The sequence below is a fragment of the Giraffa tippelskirchi genome, chromosome 1 (assembly GCF_054371585.1).
Source record: "Giraffa tippelskirchi isolate mGirTip1 chromosome 1, T2T-mGirTip1v1.2.pri, whole genome shotgun sequence".
In the NCBI taxonomy this organism is placed as follows: Eukaryota; Metazoa; Chordata; class Mammalia; order Artiodactyla; family Giraffidae; genus Giraffa; species Giraffa tippelskirchi.
Genome location: NC_137275.1, coordinates 161,430,169 through 161,451,464, shown reverse-complemented (window position 1 = coordinate 161,451,464; position 21,296 = coordinate 161,430,169). Strand labels below are relative to the sequence as shown.

Sequence of the window (21,296 nt, the reverse complement as noted above, 5' to 3'; positions counted from 1 at the left end):
TTTGTGCCATCATCGTCTTCCCTGGTGGCTCGGATGGTAAAGAATCTGTCTGCCATGAGGGAGACCTGGGTTCGATCCCTGAGTCGGTAAGATCCCCTGGAGAAGGAAATGGCAACCCACTCCAGTATTCTTGCCTGGGAAGTCCCATGGACAGAGGAGCCTGGTGGGCTACAGCCCAAGGGGTTGCAAAGAGTCAGACATGACTGAGCGACTAACACTTTACTTTGTGCCACTACTATCCAGCAGTGTGCTTATTATTATGGAAAGAGCACTGAATTCAGAGTGAGATGGCCAAGCCAACAGTTCCAAATCCAAAGCAGGAGCTGGGCTCTGAGGTACCTTTGCACCCTTCTCTAACTCTTGGATTCTTGGGCATTTCCATGCCTTCTACTCCTACTCCAGATGAGTGCAGAGTTAAAAAGAACTAATCTGCAGTTGTCTCATCTCCATTTTAGATTCTCCTACCCACTAGTAGATTAGAGGAAGGGGAGTGAGCTGGCAAATTTACCTCAAGAATTCAGGAGTGAGCAGAATAGGGCCAAACAAAAGTGACCCGTCTTCAACCATCATCACAAGAGCTAGAAGACAAGTGGGTCTCTCCTCTTTCCGTGGCAGATCAGTTCCCATCTCTCCAGAGGGCATCCTCTGGAAGGTGTGAACCGATCAACCTGTACTAGTCCCAGATCTGTCTCATGCTACCTGTGTAACCTTGGGCTAGTCACTTTCCAATTTTCTCATTATAAAATGAGAATAGGTATTTCAGAGGCACTAGATGATCAAGATATATAAGGTGTATGAAAATGCCATGAATAATAAAGCCTTAGGTATAGGTAAAGTACCTCTAACAGAGTTGCCTATATCAAGGCAGACTTCCTCTGTGAAGGGCCAGATTGCGAATATTTTTGGCTTAATGGGCTTGGTGGTCTCTGTTGCAACTGTTCAACTCAGCAATTGTAATGAGTGTGAAACCAGCCTTTGATGCACATAGAAATGATCATACTAAATTAAGTAGGGGAGACAGACAAATATCATGTTATCTCTTATATGGGAATCTAGAAAAATGAACATACTTACAAAACAGAAATAGACTCACAGACTTAGAAGACAAACATATGGTTACCAAAGGGGAAATGTGGTGGGAGGAGCGGCAGATGAATTAGAAGCTTAGGGTTAACATAAATATACATGCTAATGTATATAAAATGTATATAAAATCAACCAGGGCCTACATGTATAACTGAGTCACTTTGCTGTACACTTGAAGCCAACACAATGTTGTAAATCACCTATAAACTCCAGAATGAAATAAAAATTTTAAAAAAGGATGGCAAAAAATGGCAATAAATGAATGTGGCCAGATATGGCCCTTAAGCCATAGTTTGCCAACCTCTGTTCTAATTTATGGTTTCACCTCGGAAAAGAAAGGGGAAAATAGTTGGGCCAAGTAAACTTTTCATATGTTTATACTTTAAGTTCAGGCACCGAACAAGGTGAGTTACAAATGTAAAACAATGGAAAGACACTGTTTGATGCTAGCCATTGACACCTGATTTCCTCCTAGAAAAAGAATAGTAAGAGAAAGTACCCTGACAGGTGCCTGGAAATAAAATGTGAGAATGTGGGACCTTGGGGATGAAGCAATCAGGTGTGTCTGAGAGAGGAGGAATAATGTTCCATTTATTCCAGACAGGATATGACAGTGGGAGTCTACATGATTCTCAGTGTAGCCTGACCCTGTGGATCCCCAAATCCTCAGGAGTGTTATTTAACTCATGAAATGTTTAGAGTGAGTGATTTGGGTTTTATTTTTCTTTTTGTTGTTTCAGAAACTGGTGAAGAGATTGAGGCCTCATATCTGGTTCATTTGGAGCAGACCCTCAGTATTGTGGGATCTTAGAGCATAAAGGCAAAGAAAATCATAAAAAAGTAAGTTCTTGAAATACTTCAAAATCACAAGGAGGTCTACTGGGCTGTCACAAACCATGGAAATGGGGTGTAGAATCATTTAGCCAGATGTCCAGAGGGCAGGGGCCCCAGCTGGGGTCTCTGGCAGAGACATTGAGCATATCATGATGTAAATAACAATGATTACAGCAGTCTTACAAAACATGCCAAATACTTTCTAATAAAATGGTAATTAAAGTTCTTTAAAGGTCACTAACCACCCCATTCCACTGATGATGAAAAAAATTTTTTAAAGAAAAATTGTAAGTTATGGGCAGTTTTACCTAGTTTTAAATGAAGGTTTATCCAGATTTTACCTTTCTGGGATGAAACTGTTTTTCTTAGGTGATCAGTCCTTTTTGTGAAAAGCTTTTTCATAGATCATATTCTCTGGGATCAGAGTGCCAAACAGCCCAGTGCCAATTTTGGTTTAAAAAAAAATTAGAAGTTAGCAATTAATCCTGAGCACTTGAAGAAAGAATGTTCATAATAATACAAGACTCCAGATAACCCTCCACAGAACTGTGACACATAAATGTGTGTGTTGACGTCTCTGAGAATAAATGGTGCTGAGTGTCACGGTCAGCTCTGTGCTCACATATTCTGGCACATACTTGGCACATTGTGTTTAATCTTTGGCTGTAAGATTGAAGTGAGCTACTGCTAATGGTGACTAAAGAAAGCATTTCAGAATGTCTTTATTACATAAGAAAGGCACTGTGATAGAGGAGAAAGACTTCTTACTAGGAAATGGGTGATCTGAATTTAAGTATTAATCCTGCTATTTCTTACCTCTGTATCCAGAGTTCCCACCAGATTTTGAAGAACCTCAGTTTCATCATCTGCAAAGGGGTAATCATACCAATCTTATCATCCATCACCTGACTGCTGTGAGAATTGAATGGGAAAAGGTAGGTAAATAAAGCTTTGAAAATTGATATAAAAATACAAGTTCTTTTAAACTGCTATACTTGGAATGATATTGAAACTAATTGTTAGGTATTTTAAATGTATTTTAAGGTTTTACTTAGAAGGATTCAAGCATAAATCTACTTAGAATGTGTGTATTTCAATGTATCACTAGTATATATTAACCATAATATTGTCTTTGCTTACAATTCCTTCTCCCAATATTACCAAAGTCTGCAAATGAGTGGAATGACAGCAAATGGCAAATTGTGCCTTGCATGGTCAACACTATTGGTTGTCTCCCCAAGAGCCATCCATCCTTTCTCCTTTCTCTGTTAATAGAGCCCACGTTTTATTCATATATCTGTATATAGACTCACATTGTTAGCCCCCCATTTCAGGGATAAATATTAAGTTTTCAAAGCCAATCAGGATAACCTCATTTCTTTTGCCAGTAACTGATTAAGGGAAGGGAATGTAGCTCAATTAAGATTGTTGAATGCATAATAATAAAAACTTACTGAGCACTTATTGTATGCCAGGCACTTTTTAAAGTGCTTTATTAATGCTAATTACCACAACAGACCCTATGAGGTAAGTTGTATGAGTATATAAGTTTTGAAGCTCAGAAAACTGAGAGCTAGAGAGGCTTAAGGAAGTATAAAATTAGAACTAGAATACAAACCCAGACTGTGTGGCTCATTATCCATGCTCTTTGCTGTTATGTGATACTGAGGTGGAAGTCTCTTGATAGTTTTCTCCTGATAGTTTCCAGGATGCATGGAAAAGGTATCCTCAATAACAACAAAAAGATACTAAACAGGGTATGTCCTGCTTCCTTCTGCTAGACATCTAATGATTGCATGTGATGCCCAGAGTACTGGCAGCCATATTGTGACAATGAGGAAGCTAAGCAGATACACTAAGAATGGCAGAGTAAAAAGATGGAAAAAATCCTGGGTCTTTGATATTGTGTTGAAACGCTGATTTTACAAAGTCTGAAACTCGCCTACTTGAGCAATTCTTATTCAGTAAAATATTTTCATCTTTGTCAAAATAGTTTTGATTTGGAGTCATCTATTACTTGCAGCTTAACACATGCCTTCTGAATTAACACAGACATGCTATTAGGTGTGGTATGTCCAACCAAAGTGATTGGCTTGCCTTTGAAATAGTGGTTTACTGTCACTGGAAATATGTTAAGGATGCTGAAAGGAAATTTGGAAGAATACAACTTTGGAAGAATAGGTTAGACAAATTGATCCAAGATGTCTTCCAGTTCTAGGTTGCTGATTTCAATGAAGTTCTGGTTTTTCTCTAACAAGCAGGGTTAGTAAGATGAAAAGTGTTAAAATACAATAGAACAACTTTTTGGGAAAAATGTAAATATTTAGAAGATAAAAGAAGAAAAAGTAAATTACTGGAAATGCAGACAGATCCTATGGTTCAGTCAAAGAAATAAAATCAAAAATAACTTGGAGATTCAGGATAAGCCAAACTTAATTTGGGGACTTGCTTCCTCAGTTACATTCTTAAAAATTCAGCAAACAAGATTCTTTGTTCTACATCAGCTACCTACACACTTCTCTTTTCCTTTTGCCTCTGGCTTCTAGAAGAAGAAGATGAGGCCTCTTTCCTAATTTTTCTCAAAATCCTTGTTACTTGCCGTCTACTCCCCCACTGAACTGGAACTCCTCAAGCAGTGGTCACTAATAATTGCTTAACTTGCAAATCCTAGGTGGGTTTTCAGCTCTTGACTCATCCAACTTCTTTGTTGCATTTGGCCTCAACTTTCACTTCTTGCTTCACCTTTCATCATCTCTCTCTGAATAACTTCACTGTCTCCCATTTACACAGGCCCAATTCTATTTCACCAGCCCAGAGTTTTCTCTTAACTGGAAACTTCTTATTTACAACTGTCTCTTTAGACAGCTTCTGTATACGCCCAGGAAATAGGAGTCATCTTGGTTCCTCTGTCTCTCTCTGCCTTCACATTTCTTACATATCTTGTCAATTCAAACACCAAAACATGTACTTCATTTGTCTCTGATCCATTTCTATTGCCCAACTCCAGATCTTTGTCTCTCATCTAGGCTTCCAAATGACCTGCCCTCAAATTCCATGCAGACCACCAGCATAATAAATCTGAAGTACAGGACTGATGGTACTTTTTCACTTCGGATGATTCCTCATTGGTTTAGGTGATTATTACCTTCAGAATAACACCCATTTTTCTTAAGATATTGCTGCAACTGGCCCCATCCCACTGACTTAGCCTCAGCTCCAGCTATTCCCTCCATGTACCCTGTGGATTACTTTTGTGAGATGGCCTGCTTTTCCATCTTTGTGCTGTGCATTCATGCTGTTTCTTTGAGTGAATTGTTTCCATCTACCATTCCTTGACCTGGAAAACATATTATATCTCAAGGTGTACTTCAGATTACACTTCTTCCTTCTTTATCTTACCCACCACCAGGAAGTCTTTAAGCTTTCTATCTGTTTCTATAAACATGCCACCACCCAAGCATGCTTGAGGAAAGCAGGAGCTACCTGGATAATGCAATGTATCATCACCCTGAGCTTCATGGAAGTGCCCAAAGCCTGAGGACCTAATTGCAGCTTAGCGAATGTGTCCTTTTCTGCATATCTTTTGATCTGAGACCAGAGAACTGGCATTCAATCTCTCTGCCATTCAAGGTGGGGGGAAAATGATTATTCTACAAAGAAACAAACTTATCCCAGTCTCATATTCCTGTAAATGGCATAATCAATGGAACAACTATGTAAAGATTTTTTTATAAGAAAAAGTTGTGGGCCAACAATTTTATACCTAACACATTCTTGAATGTGTGTATAAGAATCTCAGAAATCTGAGGGCTAAAATTAAAATGTTGCCCGTATGTCTATCTTGAAAAGTTCAAGAGAAGAAAGGAAGCTAGAAGAACTCAGGACTTGAAAAGTTTAGTCATCAAGGAACAATGGTAATCCAGAATTATAATTTTTTAATCAAAATTGAACACAAATATTAAATTATCTTGATAGAGAAGATGAATTAAAATATTGACTTAATAACAGTGATCTGACTATAAAGCCACAGAAGACAAAACAAAACAGAAGACTAAGTTATTCACATTAACTTTATGGTTAAGCATTTTATGAAGTTCTGACCAATGCATTTAGAAATGCATAAGAAAAACAAATGGAGCACAAATGAGAAAATTATTATGGCACTCTTAAATGTTATTATTTATGTGAAAAACCCCAAAGAATCATTTCAATAAAGCTTAGTAAGCTTTATGTGAAATAAATGTACATGTTAAGTATACAAACTCCAGGAGTTTTTCCTGTGTATCAGCTATAACTGATTAGAAAATGTAATAGAGAAATAAACTATAGTAGCTGTAACGCTTGGAGGTAAAAATTGAAGAAAAGATAGTTCCTTACTAGAGGGTATTTTTCCCAAAAGCAAAGGTAATACTAAGCATGGAAAAGTCAGTTACACACACACACAAAAATCATTAATAAATAAAGAATTCCATATAGGAGATAACAACGACAACAAAAATCTGCCCAAAAGTAAACTATTTCCAGAAGACTGTCAACTTCTACAGAAGAAGATAATGACTATAATAAATGGACAAACAGAAAAACTTAGCCTTAGAAAAATGTCAATACCTCCTCAAATAAACCTTAAACTTAATGAAATCTGATCATTCTCAATACATTTTTTTCTGAAACTTCATGATGATGTAAGGCTCACATAAAACCAAAACAAAACAACAAACAAAAAATTTTGAGAGATTAGAATAATGAGGGGTGGCTTGGCACCAAGCTGTCAAAATGTGTTACAAATCTACAGTAATCAAAATAATATAGCACTGATGTTATCTTCTAACTCTGATTTTTTTTTTCTTTCCTTCTTTCCCTACTGTAATCCTGACCTGCTCAAAAGCATCCTTTTCTATGAAACTTTCTTGGACTACCCAACCTGGAAGTCATTTCCCATAACACATCTGCCCTTCTTTTTGGTCATTGATATCATATTCTTGGCTATATAGCAAAATTTTACATGCCTTTTCTCCCACAAAGTTTACATTCCTTTGTTTTTATCATCTTTGTCCTAATATGTTTTTACCTACAAGATACAAAATGTAGTTTTCAGTAACAGTAATGGTAGAGGGCAATGTGAGATTTAATAATACAATGATGCCATAGCTTCAAGATTAGATCTGAGGACCACCAATAGCAGCAGTACCTAGGAACTTAGAAATGCAGGATTGCAGGCCCCACCCAGATATATGGAATCCAAAGCTGCATTTTAACATGATCCTAAGGTGATTTGTGTGCACATTAAATTTTGAGGTGCACTGCCCTAAAGAATTTCATGGAATAAAAAATTTCATAACTCTTCTCAAGCAATCAAACATAGTTGGCTATCTTCCTGTGCTACAAGCAAGTAGAATTATTCAAATCTTACACTTCCTTGATAGGCAAAAATTTAGTGACACCATAAAGTGCATGAGAATTGTGGGTTCAGAGACTAGGATAAAACTAATGATAAAAGCAGACTCAAGGGGCATGTACAGGGACATTATGAAGAGGGCAGTTCACAATCTGGAAATGATTTGATGCCTTTTCACTTCTCCTATGTGTGTTAGTCGCTCAGTCGTGTCCAGCTCTTTGCGACCCCATGGACCACAGCCCACCAAGCTCCTCGGTCCATGGAATTCTCCAGGCAAGAATACTAAAGTGGGTTGCCATTTCCTTCTCCATTCACTTCTCCTATAGGGCTTTCTTCTCTAAGTCTGATCTCCCTACTAAAATATTTCTTTATTATCACTTGCTTCATCTACATTTTAACCTGGGCAACCTAAATCTCACCTCCAACTAATTATCTTCTTAAACAAAACTAATTGTCCCCTGTGAGGTCCCCCCACTGTATCAACCCAAGCCACAGCCCCCAGATCATGCACCAGCAGCATAGAGTATAGCTGCCTGGTTCACTTGTTATATCTGTAGACAACAGAACAGGACCAAGTATACAGCAAGCTTTCAGCAACTGAGCAGTCTACAGATGAATCTAAGCAAAACAAATTGGATAACCTTTATCATTCCAGGTCCTTCCACCTGGAATAATACCTGGAATGATTTACAATCAGTGACCATATCTCCTTGGAACAGGGCTTATTTTCCCTTGTAAGTTCCTTTTCATCTAATTTCATTGTATCACTACCATCATCATCACTACCACCTGGACTGCCATAGTAAAATCTGAGAAACCCTCCCTGCCTCCTTTCTCTGGTTCTCTAATCTATCTCCAAGCAACCTTTTTACAGTCTTCTCTTACCCAAAGTATTGAATCCAAACATTTTACACTGGCATCGAATTTTTTGAGTCCAAACCCAAGTTTCTTTGGCCTTTGTTTTGTGACTTCCCAAAGGAAACCTTCCTTTTTAGCCAAGGTGAACTACTCATGCTTCTTTAGGGTGCATTTCCTGCTAGGATCTATTTTCCTCAAATGTCTTTTCCCTATCATATTTACCTATCAAAGCCTGCCCCTTCCTCAGGACAGGGCTCATTCCATTGTCTCAATGAAACCTAGTACCTGACCACTCTAATCCAGGATTCATAATGGATTCATTCTGGGGGTATCAGTGATCTCTCCTCTGTACTCTCATAATGGGTATCACCTATAATGCCCGTCACTTACTATGCATATTCCTTTGAATGTAAATCCTTCCGCATATATGTGGCACATATGGGTAAATAAAGAGAACAGGTTAAGGTGGCCTGAAATTAAAGCCTGTGTTTACCACATAGCAGCATTGGGAATGTCCTTCCCCTCTCTGGGTCTCAGTGTCTCCATATGTAAGACTGCCTACTTCACAGGACTGAGATATGAACATAAATCACATACTTTAAAATCCTCTTATCAGGATGTCTGGAACACAAAGAGTGTTCAACAATATTGGTATCTCTTCCCAGAACCCCTTCCTTACAGTTGAAGCTAACTTATATTTTTTATGGAAGATGCCCTGGAGAAGGAAATGGCAAACCACTTCAGTGTTCTTGCCTGGAAAATTCCATGGACAGAGGAAACTGGCAGGCTACAGTCCACGGGGCACCGAAGAGTCGGACACGACTGAGTGACTAACACTTTACTATTGAGTTGGCCAAAACGTTCATTCAAGTTTTTTTTGTAAAATGTTATGTGTGCGTGTGTGCTAATTCACTTCAGTCATGTCTGACTCCTTGCAACGCTATGGACCATATAGCCTGCCAGGCTTCTCTGTCCATGGCATTCTCTGAGCATGAATGGAGTGGGTTGCCTTGCCCTCCTCTGGGAGAATCTTTCTGACCCAGGGATCAAACCCATGTCTCTTACATCTCCTGCATTGGCAGGCAGGTTTTTTTGTTTTTTTTTTTTTACCACTAGTGCCACCTGGGAAGCCCCATAAGATGTTATGGGAAACCCCAAAACTTTTGGCCAACTCAATGTTTCAGTACATCAAAATACTTATTTATTCATTGATGAGTTGACAAAGGTTATTCATAGATATCAATACAGACTTTCCACTGGAGGATTTCAGGAGCAAAATTTTCTATTCCTTTTGGACCAGACACTAAATACTCCTCTATAAAAGAAAAGTATTAGGGAATATGTGAAAGAGAATATGATTGGGGTCCTGTCTTAGATTACTTACTCCGTCTTTGATACCATATCTTGTAAGGGAGTTTGGTTTTGCCATTACAACTATCCTAAGAAAGGGAGTATGTTTTAAAGCAACTGCCCTGTATAGCCTTGGATGAGGCTTAACTTCTGTAAGTCTTTCTCCTCATTTAATGCTGAGAATTGACCTGATGACCCTTGTTGTCCCTTGGATACTCTGAGTACAGAGTTGCTTTGCTGTAGAATACTGAGATTACATTATCTCCTTTATCTTTCATCTGTGAAGCAACACTAAGAAACAGCCTTCATTTAAATAACAAATCTTTATAAGATTTATTTCTCTTTACAGAATAACAATGCTACCAACAATTCTACCAACCTAAGATAATAGGTTGTAATTCAATTATTATTAAACCCCTAAATTTCCATAGTCATTCTGCAAACGTATGATGCCTTATATTTACCAGTAAGTGATGACAATGCTTAGTCTGAGTTACTTAGGGAAAAGGCAAATTATTATGTACTGTTTGAGCAACTTACTCAAAATTAACTATTAGCATAGTGGTCAAAATAAAGACAGCCCATGAATTTCCTAATTCCTATTTCTTAATTTTACTAAACACTGCACCTAATCTTTGAGTCTGAATTAGAATTGTTTTAATATGACAGTTGTCAAATATGGCAGGTTGAAGTGGAATAGTATCACTTTTTACCCAGCAATACAAAAAAAAATATTTTCTATTGGTCTTATGCATGCTTACTCCTTGGAAGGAAGGTTATGACCAACCTAGATAGCATATTTAAAAGCAGAGACATTACTTTGCCAACAAAGGTCCATCTAGTCAAGGCTATGGTTTTTCCAGTGGTCACGTATGGATGTGAGAGTTGGACGGTGAAGAAAGCTGAGTACCAAAGAATTGATGCTTTTGAACTGTGGTGTTGGAGAAGACTCTTGAGAGTCCCTTGGACTGCAAGGAGATCCAACCAGTCCATCCTAAAGGAGATCAGTCCTGGGTGTTCATTGGAAAGACTGATGTTGAAGCTGAAACTCCAATACTTTGGCTACTGCATGCGAAGAGTTGACTCATTGGAAAAGACCCTAATGCTGGGAAGGATTGGGGGCAGGAGGAGAAGGGGACGACAAAGGATGAGATGGTTGGATGGCATCACTGACTCGATGGACATGGGTTTGGGTGGACTCCAGGAGTTGGTGATGGACAGGGAGGCCTGGCGTGCTGCGATTCATGGGGTCGCAAAGAGTCAGATATGACTGAGCAACTGAACTGAACTATGCATGCCCTGACATGACAGATGATACCGTGCTTAAAATTCACACGCACACACACACACACACACACACACACACACACACATTTCCAGCAAATTAACATCTATGCTCTAGATGACACAAGATATGAAGGCATGTTATACTTGCCTTTGTGTAGATCAGTTGGTATTTGGGGGTGGAGAGAAATCCACTGATATTTATTTCCCATCAACCTAATTTCTTTGTTTAAGAGTCTGTGAAAAGCCAGCTTAAGGTCACCCTGTGGCCATAGATTCCCATTTGGCAACCCGTGGGTGGGAGCTGCAGTTACCTGTTGAAGCCTGAGTCCCCAGGCTTCAGCTGGGACCTGCTGAACAAGCTGCAGGGTACGTGTGGGCCTTCACAGAGTCTGCAGCCCCCAAGTTCACTAGCACTGTTTCAGGAGCTGGGCATCCCATTGACCCAGAAACTTTGGTCACTGTCTTCTCAGGAAAGGCTGGATGTTCCTTTCTCATCTCCTCTGTCTCTAGAAGAATTCAGGTATGACTTCATAGAGGAGATGGGGGCCATATGTTCTGCCTACACTGGACTGCCTGGGCCGGCATCTGCCCACTGGTGGCTTCCTTAGTATTGCATGAGGTGACTGTGTCCATGTGACACAGGACACTGCAGGGCACCTGTGTCACAGAGCCAGGGGGCATGTCAGATGCCCCTATGAGAGACTGAGGTCTGCCCTGGGATTGCTCTCTCCCACATCAGAAGTTCTCAGCAAGCTGCTTGGAGCTGGTCATATAGGGTTCTAGGTATTGAGAGTTATCAGTGGATGAGCCTCTTCTGGCAACAGCCAACCTCAGGGCAGCACAGGGGCTGGTACTCTTAGGGGATGAGGCATGACATCAGCTGTGTTTATCTGCAAATCAAGGCTGGTACTGCCCAAATGGGTTTACAGGAATTTGAGGGTACTCTTCTCCTTTATATGAAAGACACATTGGAAAGGGTTTCGTTTCTAAGGACAGCATGGAAAGGCTTCTGCTTGTTTTCACTCACTTTACTTGGACCAGACTCCTAGCAGGTATGAATGAAACCTGAAGTCAGGGACCAGACGCATCTGTTAGACTTGGACCATGTGCCCTCAGCCTCATGACAAAAGCTGGTTATAGAGGCTAGCTGCACCCCCACATTCATGAGACCCTTGCCCATCAGGGTGTACATTTATCTTAGAACCAACCAGGATAATTTTGAATAGATAAAAATACTGTCTCTGTCACTAGAGGTGCCTGGATCAGAATGCGGGAAAGAGGAGTGCAGTCTTTCTTATATTATTCCCCTCTGCAGTGGAGGATCAGATCATCAGTGTGCTTAAGGAAACAGTGATTCAGCAAATTTCTCTCTCCTATCCTGTGCTATGGATGGTGACTGCACCATGAAATTGAAAGACATTTGCTCCTTGGAAGGAAAGCAATGACAAACCCAGACAGCGTATTAAAAAGCAGAGACATCACTGTGCTGACAAAGGTCCATGTAGTCAAAGCTATGGTTTTTCCAGTAGTCATGTATGGATGTGAGAGTTGGACCATGAAGAAGGCTGAGTGCTCAAGAACTGATGCTTTCAAATTGTGGTGCTGAAGAAGACTCTTGAGAGTCCTTGGATTGCAAGGAGATCAAACCAGTCAATCCTAAAGGAAAAAAAAACTCTGAATATTCATTAGAAGGATTGATGCTGAAGCTGAAGCTCCAAGACTTTGGCCACCTGATACGAAGAGCTGACTCATTGGAAAAGACCCTGATGCTGGGAAAGATTGAAGGCAGGAAGAGAAGGGGACAACAGAGGACGAAATGCTTGGATGATATCACTGACTCAACAGACATGAATTTGAGCAACCTCTGGGAGATAGTGAATGACAGAAGAGCCTGGCATGCTGAAGTCCATGGGGTCACAAAGAATTGGACACAGCTCAGTGACAGAACAAGAACATCCTGTGCTGGGCACAGGGGCAAATGATGAAAGAGGAATGGGGAAGATTTCAGCCTCATCACAGGTGCTAGCCCTCCTCTGGTCAGCATTCTCTCTCCCTCATCACCCTCTTTCTTCTGTCAAAGTTAGCACACTGGATCAGTAGGTCCCAAAGTTATGTGTGACCCTTCCTTGGGCTGGACACTCATCTGGCCAGAGAAACTAACAGGCTAGGAAATCCAGCTGGGCCTGGTTGTATTTTGCCCACGTCTGTTACAGCATATGGTGCATTCACTTGAAGTGAGTGACAGAGCTCTTAAATGTTACAGTTTGTTTGTCTGATGCCCCCACCCAAATACCACACATAGTGTCATGTGCTAACACAAAAAGATACTGGCACTCAGTCTCAACTTGGTTAACAATTCATGAATTGTAAGAGGAAATTTCAAATTGGATTTGAATGCCACAGTTCCCAGGATGGCAGAAAAGGCTGGAAGCATTTGGAGACATACATGGGCTTCCCTGGTGGCCCAGGTGGTAAAGAATCCACCTGCAATCCAGGAGACCTGGTTTCAATCCCTGGGTTGAGAAGATCCCCTGAAAGAGGGAATGGCTACCCACTCCAGTATTCTTGCCTGGAGAAGCCCCATGGACAGAGGAACCTGGCGGGCTATAGTCCATAGGGTCGCAAAGAGTTTGACATGACTGAGTAACTTTCACTTTCATACCCCTTAATAAGCTCCATCATCTTATTCAGGAAGAAATGGAGGCAGAAGGATGAAGTGACCCCCCTCCTACCAGGACTCACACAGCCACTTAGGACAAGGACTAGAGCTAGAACCTTTAGCCCCTGCCTGCCTTCCAACTCTGGGCTCTTCCAGCCCAAGCTGTTGCCATATATTCAGTTTTACTGCAGCTTCAAAAATCTTGCCCCTCAAAACCTTTCCTGGAATTGGACTTCTGAGCCTAAAAAGGTTTAATGTACACTTTTGGGAAGGGAGAGCCACAAGCTGTCCAAGTGGTTTGATCCAGTTTGCCAATATTTACACCATAGGATAATCTGCATTAACTTCATAAATAATGTAAATTCCTCCAAAGTGAGTTAACCGTGAACTACGTGGTCTTTGAAAAAAAAAAAAAAATCCATGTTACGCCACCACCCTGGCAGAGTTTCCAACACCACAGAGGACCGAAGGTAACCCTGGGTTGTAGTCACCACTATTGACCATCCTAAGTGTGACTATTTTTAAAATACTGTACGCCTCGTTAAGCTGTGCTCTGAAAATGAGAAATTTGCTTTAACTGCATTGTTTTGAATTGCTGAGAGAAGAATCTATCAACCACAAGGTGCCCTGCTGCTGAACTCAGCCAAAAAGCTGTTAATAACTCCAGCAGATGTTTCAGCTTTTGAGGCCAATAGACTGCCTCCCTCCCTCCACACCCTCCCCTTTCCAGAATGTGATGCCAATAGGACTGAACTCCACTGTCTGTGGTTGCCGCCGCCGGGGCCAGTGGTCCTGCTGCTGCTGAGGAATGATTCTTTCAACAACCAGTGGCAACAGAACCTCAGCCCTTTAAGGTCAGAACATTGTTGCTTTTTACCATCAGAAGTCTAAATCTTTGGAGGTGGAAAAGAAGGAAGGGCCCAGAATTGGTATTTCTGGTTGGTTTTGCCTGCCTTCATGGCCAGTCATCTTGTTTGGCTTGTTGTGGTTTCTCCCAGCCCTAAATGTCCATCTCTCAGACTAATCAGCGTGTTGGCTTGCTGGGTGGAGGGTCACTCATACACAAGGGTCCCTCTGGTCCTGGAGAGAGGACGTTGGGTTGGCAGCTTTATGAAGGAGGCCTCAATGTGTTGCTCGGTTTTGTGGGCTTGTCTGTCTGATATGTGAGGCTCATGATGCCCTGACCCGAGCAGTCCTGCAATATTAGGAGTGTATATTATAAATACAGCTGCATCCCTGTGAGATAGGTAGAATATGAGGGCATACAGGGCCCCTGCAGGCCCAGGTGGGGATTTGTCAGCATCTCTGGACCAAGATAAACCTGACATCTTAACCTGAAACTAAATGTATGTTCCAAGGCTTTCCAAATGAGAAGAAATTGGAAAATAAGAGGGAAGGGAAGATCATACTCCCTCCCCTCCCTCTGACTCTGCCCCTACCCCCACCCCGCCAACCGCCACCTCCCACTCACTTATTTGAAAGAAAGTGCTTTAAGGCACCCCAGTGGCAGCAGGGTGACCAAGAAAACACAGGTGCACCACATTTATGGAATATCACCTTGGCCAGGAACTCAATCTGAACTGCATGTCTATACATATCATCACACAGAGAATTGCTGTTTCCAAGAGGGGAAGAATTGAGAGGCAGAATTAAGTTCATAAATATTTTGTTTCCTTATTTTGGTGTAACACAAAGGCAGACTACCCAAGACTCTGTGGACCTCTATTGTCAGCTTCAACATTTGCCAACCACAGTAATTCAACCCCAAAAATCTCTGCTCTATGCCATACTGGCTATAAAAAGTAAGTACTTTTTCCCTGGTGCCACTGTCACCATACTGTTTACATCTTCTCAGCACTGTGTATTTCTCTTTCTCAGGAAAAGCTCAGGAATATGATATAAGGCTTAAAAAAAAAAACCTGGATAAAGTAATAGATTCCACTGTGACTTGGTCTACATCCTTTTCAGTACACTTGCAAAGTGCTCATTAATGTGAATGAAATTTGCACATACGTATTGAAGGGAAAGCATTGTTGCCCATGCCTATATATTCTTTATTTTCTTATCAGACCAAGCACAACACTGTACAACTGGGAATCCAATGGCATCTTTTTTTTTTTTTTAATTCTGAAGCATAAGTAACTCAGGTTAAAAATTATTCACTCTGAAATGTGGTGTTCCCACCAGCAAATGAGATGATCATTCCTGCTTAGACAACTATGATTCCAAGAAGCCAATACCAGACAAGGACTCTTTAGTAAAATAAGCAACCAATGTGGTAATAATAAGATAGGCTAAAAGAAAAACACAAAAAACTCCCTACCGAATCAGTAGAAAATACATTCTCATTATTTTTTTAAAATTCCGTATTAATCTACACATATGCATCTCCAGAGGGGTGGAAACACAAGATGAGGAAAAGAGAATCGAAAATAATCATGGTTGAGTTGAGATTCAGACCTGCCAGCAGTGAATATTGGTAAAAGGTATTACTAAACTATATGGAGATGTCTGAGGTCCATTTAAATCCAGGCCATATACTTCATTAGGTCTTGAACTTTACCTAGAATCTTCCACTGCAAGAGATGATTTCCAAGCTATTTTGTTCTTGATTATTTCCAGTCCAAGTAAAATGGACAATAAAAAAAAAAAAAAAAGATGTTTCTATACTATTTCCATGATGGATGTTCATGACCAAAATAACTCTACCATCTGATGTATTTCACAGTTTTAAGTTAAAACAGGCCTGGTATAATATGCTTGTACATCTGGCTCAGGTGCTTCGGTTGCCATATGTCTGTGAAATAATCCAAGGAGATGTTACAATTGCACGTTCCCCTTGGGACCTGAATAAAATGTGCCCACAAAGAGTTACCTAATTATTCATTCCTGCCAGCAACATCCTTGCCTAATAATAAGGGGGTGCTTAAAATGAGACAATAGTGCTTTCAATCTTGAGAGATGTCAGTGCCACTTATTGTTTCAAAAACAGAAAGTCTTTCACATTTTTTTAAAATAAGAAAAAATATCCTTGGCCTTTAAAGCAAATAAAATACTCTGCAGGTGGTATATTTGATATTCTTATGGCAGCAACTTCTGTCATGCTGATCAAGGCAAGCGTTCCCCCAAAGTCACTGGCTGAAAGCCCATGTAGCCCCAATGGAAATTAGTGACCCCAAGACTGATGGGCCCTAAGAAATGACTGCTCAGGTAACATTACATGATAATGGAAAACTTTATAATTGGCAAATTGCTTTCATATATGTTGCCATATTTAATTCTTACAACAACCTTCTAAAACATATAAGGCATACCATATTTGGTCTTGCCAGTTGATACTCCAATTCTTCATAACACTAATTAGCCAGAAAGGTGAGCATATTTTTAAAACTTAAAAAAAATCTTTTAGTCTCAACCAATGAGCACTAGTTGCTGTAATGCTTAGTTCTCACTTTAGGCCATTGACGACCTGCCTTCTTTCCTCTTTTCCTGCTACTTACAATCCTTTTATTCCATGACTCTCTCTTTTTTTTTAATGATTCTCTTTTGATTCAAAATGAAAATTTTCAGTTTTTTCAAGGGTTAAAAAAAAGGAGAGGAAATTAGTTTAATGATTAAAATACAGGCTGACCATGAAGATATAAATTTTAATGTAGGCCAGGACAGAGCTCAAATAAATAAATCATGCTCTAGGCCTAGCTTAGTCCACCATTAAACCAATTTAAAAGAATGTGGCAAAGATGAGGACATCAACCAGTAATCCTCTATTAGTGTGTTAATTGTATATTGACTGAAGTCACAAATTATGTGGAGAATTGTATTTCCGCAGCATTAGGCTAAAAGACCCTACATAGCCAGATTAGGTTAGAGGTTCTTTTTCCCTAGAGTGTAAACCTCAGCGTCAAATAGGATACAAGGATGAGAGATAGGGAGGAGATTGGCCTCAGGTTACCCAGTTTGTAAAATGAGTGTCAATGCCCAGACGTCTGCCTTCAACATGATGGTTCAAAATAACAGTTTGTTTGTATGTTTATTGAGGTATAGTTGACATACAATGTGATATTACTTTCAAGTACACAACATGATTTGATGTTTTAATGGATTATGCTTCATTTAAGATTGTCATAAAATATCAGTTGTATTCCCTGTCCTGTATATTACATCCTTGCATCTTTTATAAATAGTAATCTGTACCTCTTAATCCTCCGCCTGTATCTTGTCCTTCCCCTTGCCTCTCTCCCTACTGGTTACTTGCTTGTTCTCTATAACCGTGAGTCTGCTTCTGTTTTGTTATAGTCAAGGTATGGAAGCAACCTAAAGATCCATTAACATATGAATGGATAAAGAAGATAGTTTAAATGGATGCAACGAAACGTTACTCAGTCAGAAAAAAAGAATAAAATTTACCAATTGCAACAATCTGAATGAACCTGAAGTGTACGCTTGTACTTATTTTACTTATTCTTAGTGAAATAAGCCATACAGAGAAAGACAAATGCTGTTTGTTTTCAGTTATATGTGAAATTGAAAAAAGAAAACAAAAGAATATAGCAAAATCTTAACAAATTTTGATTGCTCAATATGTGAGTTTTTTCTGTATATATATCCCCCATGAGAAGAGACAATTACTGTAAGGAAGTGACTGACCGTTAGTCTCTTATTGTGGTGAGGTAAATTTAAAAAAAAAAGTTTGTAGACAAAGTGTGACAAATCGTTTTGCTGAAAAACAAATCTCCACAAAATTGTCCTTGTTCATATATCCTGAGACCGGAAGGAGAAGGCTGTAATAGTTTAAAGAGGTCCGTGAATTCTTGGCCTCAGTATATGATGAATCTTAGACGAGTGTCTGCAGAGTCCATGAGAGTTGAGGGCTCTATTATCAGAAGCTGAAACCCATCGTCTTTTTTTGTTTAAATTGAAGTGTAGTTGATGTACCATACCGTGCCAATCTCTGCTGTACAGTGAAATGACTCAGTTTTATACACATATACATTCTTTTTTTAAAAATATTCTTTTCCATTATGGTTTATCCCAGGAGATTGGATATAGTTCCCTGTGCTATAGAGGGAAACCTATTGTTTATTCACTCTAAATATTAGAGTGAATAGTTTGCATCTACCAACCCCCAATTCCCAGTCCATCTCTCACCCTCCTCCCCTTCCCTTGGCAACCACAAGTTTGTGAGTTTGTTTCTGTTTTATAGGTAGGTTCATTTATCCCATATTTTAGATACCATATATAAATGGTATCATGTGGTATTAGCCTTTCTCTTTCTGACTTACTTCACTTAGTATGATAATCTCTAGTTGCATTCATGTTGCTACAAATGGCATTATTTCATTGTTCTGTATGGCTGAGTAGTATTCCATTGCATATATGTACCACATCTTCTTTATCCATTCATCTGCTAATGAACATTTAGGTTGTTTGCATTGAAACCCATCTTCTTGAAGGAAAGTATCTCAGCAGAGCATATGCACAGACCTCATCCAATCCCTTTTCCAACAGCTACTTCAGCTAATTCATTGAAGCAGTTAGACGTGGTCAAGGATATTCACAGCCATGATCTAAAGTTCTTAAAAATAAATACATGTCCTAGTGGTGGTTTGGCAAATGCATTCTTATTATAGCATAAGTTGTGGTCAGGATACATCCCAGTCTGTCTCAAGTTGTTTGTGTTAACCAAGTGTGGGCATGCATTCATGCTCAGTTGCTTTAGTCATGTCCTACTCTTTGCGACCCTGTGAACTGTAGCCCACCAGGCTCCTCTGTCCATGGTATTCTCCAGGCAAGAATACTGGAGTGGGTTGCCATGCCCTCCTCCAGGGAATCTTCCCAACCCAGGGACTGAACCTGCATCTCCTGCACTGAAGTCAGATTCTTTACACAGAGTCACCTGGGAAGCCCAACCAAGTGCATATTCCTAATTTTAATTTTGGCAGGGCATGCTTTGAGACTCCCTAGGCAAATTTTTTCTCACTCATTGAAATGATATAGTTTTCAAAAATGTATACATTTTCTTCTGTAACTAAATATTTGTTGAGTACCTACTAGTATACTACATTCTGTGCATACAAAGTTGAGAAAGCAAGTTCCTTCTCTCAAGATATTTGAACAAGTCAAGAAGCAGACTTGCAAACAGGCAAATACAATGAGATTTACTAAATTGGGTGATCCACAAAGATGAATGGCAGATTAGGATAACACATTTAAATCTGTCCTGGAAAACTTCCCAGAGGAAGAAGAAACATGAAAACGTGTTTTCCAGGCAGACAAAAGATTTTAAAGTGTATGCTGTGAGTCATGATAGGCCAATGATCAATTGTAAGCAAAGGAGTAACATAATCAAATTTTTGTGTTTGAACTCTGAGTCTACTACAAAGAGGAATTGGAAATGGGTATTTCTGGAAACTGAGCAAATGTCATGAGATGTATTGCAGTAGTTAAGGGACTTGATGGACCTATTCACATAGACTGGTGGTCCCACTAGAGATGAGAGCTACAATAGGAGAAAAATAAATTTTAAAAAAAAATGCATTATTTTGGAATGTGAGAAAGGAGTCAAAGGCTTCCAGGCTATTGGCTTGGGTACTAGAGAAAGGGTCTAGAATTCATTAATATACAAAATAAAGGAGAGAATGCATGTTTTGTGGAGTAACAGGGATGAGCATGAAAAGAGAAGCATGTTCAGTTCTGGACGTACTGTGGAATGTCCAGGTGGAATGATTGAGAAAACTGTTTGGAGGAGAACAAAATGGCAGAGGATTAGGTGGATATCGGGTACATCTCTCTCCATGGGTACATCAGGAATACATCTTCAGACACAAATGCATACAGAACACCAGCTGAGAGGGGACAGGAGTACCTGACCAGTGGAAAAGAATATATAGACCCATGCAAAACTTAGTACGATGAAGGGCGGAAAAACAGGAGTGTTAGTAGCATTGGACCTGCCCTCAGTGGGTGGGGGAACTGAAGCAGGGGTCCGATCCCCACATTGGGGCAACTGTCTCAGTCAGAGGAGAAACATTTAGGGCTGAGAGTGAAACAGCTGATCTGTGGCACCCTAAATGGAATAAGAATCAGACGGTCCTTGCTGCAGCCATACATACCTAGACACAGATCCCCTGGAAGGCACAGCAGCTGGGAGCTGGAGTTTAGGGATTGTGGAGCAATCCCAGAGCGAGCGCTGCTGTTGACTGCAAAGAGAAGAATCGAGGGGATGTGAGGGAGGAGATTGTTGTGGGAAATGCCGGTGGAGGACAGCCAGGCAGCTATGGAAGCAAGGCGATACTGCTGAGTCACGCATAGGGGATGGAGCCATCACCATAGCCTCTCTCCCCTCACACGCGGCAGCTGAACAATAGACAGGCTGGCCCATCAAACACCTGATGCACTGAACTACAGAGTAGGACCCCACCAAGGGTGCCCCTTTAAGTGCCTGACGTGCCAATCTACAGAGTAGGACCCCAGCCAGGGGGGACCCTCTATGTGCCTGAAGTGCCAGGGAACAACAGAGAAGGACCCCAGGCAAGGGAGCCCTCTAAGTGCCTGAACAGGCAGAGCTACGGGGAAAGACTGACCAAGAGGCCTTCTGATCACCAACTACAAGAGGATCGAAAAAAGACTCTGATAGGGCCATAACTCCTGTGGTGGAGGCAGTCCATGTCGCTGCACACTTGGCACTGCCAGGGTCCCCGCAAGCCAAGCAGCTGCACCACCTTCATGCTTAACTCTCACTGGGGCAGAGCTGACACAGGCAAAAACAAAAAGTCTTGAGCCTATGCATGCAGGTCACTTTGGCAGTGTCCAACTCTTTGTGAACCT

The 21,296-nt window shown here is 40.5% G+C and overlaps 1 long non-coding RNA gene across 1 annotated transcript in view; it reads right to left on the bottom strand.

Annotated features, from left to right (window-relative positions):
- The window catches only part of LOC145511251 (uncharacterized), a 124,282-nt gene extending 121,708 nt beyond the window's left edge, over positions 1-2,574 (bottom strand). Inside the window, exon 1 of the long non-coding RNA XR_014057695.1 lies at positions 2,262-2,574. This is a non-coding gene — a long non-coding RNA (uncharacterized LOC145511251). The remainder of the gene's footprint in view (positions 1-2,261) is intronic.
- Between the last annotated feature and the right edge of the window lie 18,722 nt (positions 2,575-21,296).